At 43.8% G+C, this 3,051-nt stretch overlaps 1 non-coding gene across 1 annotated transcript; it reads right to left on the bottom strand.

The window, feature by feature from the left end:
- Positions 1–384: 384 nt before the first annotated feature.
- On the bottom strand, positions 385–456 carry TRNAD-GUC (transfer RNA aspartic acid (anticodon GUC)). Its single transcript has one exon. It is a non-coding gene; the product is annotated as a tRNA-Asp (tRNA).
- Positions 457–3,051: the final 2,595 nt, after the last annotated feature.

Below are 3,051 nucleotides of genomic sequence, written 5' to 3'. Positions count from 1 at the left end.
CTGATCGGCGACAGCGACCCGATCGTCCACTCACACACATGGAGGATATTCAGGGCTGTACGCCGTCTACTAAATGCATGGTCTACTTTTTTTTTGAGACATATAAATACATGGTCTACTGTTAATGTGCCACCGTTGATACATAGAATTTCCATCAAGTAAAGCTAACGATGTTAAATTTGGACGAACTTTGTATTGATTGGCTTCCTGCACCCATCGCCAACTCCTGCAGTTGTGCAAAAAACAAGAACAAAAATGACGTTGGTTTTCTCTGCCATCGACAACTCCTAAAAGTTCGCCGTTGCCTACTGACGAACTGCAACAGGTTTGGCGCGATTGCTGTAGAAGTGCAGAAACAAAAGAGAGGCAAAGAAAAAAATGAAACGCCGTTGCCGGGGATCGAACCCTGGTCACCCGCGTGACAGGCGGGAATACTTACCACTATACTACAACGACTTTGATGATAATGCGTTTAACAAGAGATAGTAATTATATTGCTTGCTCTTAACAAATCGGAGATGAAACGGGAACCGCAGCCGCCGTTTCGGCCCAAAAAACCTAGACACAATCGAAACTTGGCAGGTGCTCAGGCGAGATCGCCGTGTCCAGCTCCTCCCCCCGCTGCCGTCGCCGGCCATCTCGATCGGTCCCTGTCCGCGGCGATCCCTACTCCTGCAACTGCAAGTATGCATACTCTCCACTCTCCAGCTCCGACGCACCGCGCTTCTTCCGTTCTAGGCAAAAATCGATCTCATCGCACCCCGAATTCGCTCTCAGGGTTTAGCTCCTGAAATCCAAGATCGCTCGGCTCGGTTTTATTCAACCAACACTGGCTCTTGAGTATTCACAATTTCTTCTGCGAAAATTCAAGAGTTGCATGAGCCAAGCTGAGGCACTGCAGATAGTCGACCGGAGGCTTCATCGAACGGTGCGACCTGCTGCCAACAGCAAGCCCCTACTATTTCTCAAGCTTCCCAAAATATGTAGTATGAGTCATGGCCTTGTTTTTGAGAATCTCCCACAGGCATGTGTTGCTGGCAGCCAAGTTACAGTACGCAACTAGTAAAAATAACAATCTGGCTGTGATTGAAGTATTCTAGCATGCATCAAGTAAGATGTCTATCTCAACTGCTAGCACAGGATGAATACATGTTGCATGCATCTAGGTAGCAATTTGGTGCTGAAGGACACATGTTTCCATAAGAAATCAGTGGTTCATGTGCACGTTTAAATTTGCCAACATCACTTGCCTATGCTTTTTCTCTATTGGTGCACTGTATTCATCCGTGCAAAGTACATGAGCTGGTAACAAGATATGGGAAAGTAGTGGCTGCACCCACCTTCGGTGCACCCACGGTGCACTCGTGCAAGAAAACATAGTAAAACATTTCAAGAAATCATGAAATTTTGTGGGAATGATCATCAATAAATGTTAAGGGCGCTTCCAAAGTTTGATGGTCAAATAACATTCGAGGGGCTCTGTACAAAAAAGATAAAATTACAAAATCTTCCGTCGGTGCACCTTGGGTGCACCGAGCTGGGGTGTAGAAAAACCACTCTCAACAAGATATATATTAACATCACAGATATATTGATTTATTTTGTTCGCAGCAGCCATCTACTAGCTACTCCTTCTGTTCTAAAATATATGGTGTATCAGCCTTTTCTTTTCTTTTTGCAGTGTATTAGTTTTTCAAAAGTCAACTGTCTCGGTTTGGTTTGTTTCTCTTGTTTCTTCCTTCGGCTGATCTTGCTGGGGAGTGGGGGTTGCCCATCGGACTCTGCATTTGAACCTTTTTTCCCATCTTAATGAAACGACACACAGAGCTCTTGATTGTTCCGATAAAACAGTGTTTCTATGTAATTACGTTTGACCAAGTTTATAGTAAGCTCTATCAACATCTACAATACTAAAAATATATTACATGGCAAATCTAATGATAATTATTTGGTATTATGAAGTTGGTCAAACTTAGAGAAGTTTGACTTTCTTAAAAACTAATACACCTTATCTTTTAGAACGAAGTAAGTACTATCTGGCCAGCCAAACTTGTCAACCTTGGTTTTGCAGGACATCCTCCACCGTATATATTCTCATGTTGCCAGTGCAAGCAGCTGCTCGTGTTGCATGCGTGTCGCGTGGGTTTCTATGTTCGTGGACATGTTATTCCAAGCTCATACTCAACTCCGATAGACTCGAATTGAGTGACAAGAAATTTGAGGAAAGAGGAACCTATATCATCGACAAAGTTGACAAAATTCTTGAGAACCATCACAAGAATGGGGTCAAGGTGGAGGCGCTTAAACTTGGACTTTACCCTTGCACGACAGTCGAAGCCTCTTGCCTGGACAGGTGGCTTCAAATCGCCGGCAAGTCTGGGATTCAAGAACTTAGCTTGACTATGAATGTTTTCATGAAGAAAATCAACAACTTCCCATGCTCGGTTTTGTCCGATGAGGCTGTTGCCAGTTCAATTCAGTCTCTTTACCTCACCAGTTGCGCTTTCGATCCCATATCATATCAACACTTGGCCTGTTGAGAAGATTGAAAACTTTACATCTTCGTCTTGTCGATATTAATGAGGAAGGATTATGGCACTCGCTCTCCAAATCCGCCTCCTTGGAGCGGCCATAAATCACCTTATGCAGTGGGATAAGTTGCTTGAGAATACCTTGTACGCTGCAGCAGCTCAACTCCCTTGGTGTCGAGGAATGCAAGAGCCTACAGATAGTAGAGATTGATGCCCAAGCCTCATCTCCTTTCATTATAGTGGGCCCTTGTTAGATATCTCTATCACGAATTCTTTGCTACTTATACATGTAGGCTTGTGTTGCATTCTTTTTGATGCTCGCGTGAGGTTTCCATCCATTGCAGGAAATGTCGAGAGCCTCACCATCCGCTCTCGTGTTGAGGTACATATGCGCTCTCAAAGTATATTTAATCAATAATATATGTATGTCTATTGCACTTTTATGCCGGAACAAACAAACACAAGGTTAACCTTGGGATTTGTTCTTCTTCAGAACGTCAACATTCCAATGCTACCCTCA

This window comes from Triticum aestivum, unplaced genomic scaffold (assembly GCF_018294505.1).
Source record: "Triticum aestivum cultivar Chinese Spring unplaced genomic scaffold, IWGSC CS RefSeq v2.1 scaffold167363, whole genome shotgun sequence".
Taxonomy (NCBI): Eukaryota; Viridiplantae; Streptophyta; class Magnoliopsida; order Poales; family Poaceae; genus Triticum; species Triticum aestivum.
Note: the sequence above shows the minus strand (reverse complement) of the source record. Positions and strands in the feature narration are given on the sequence as shown.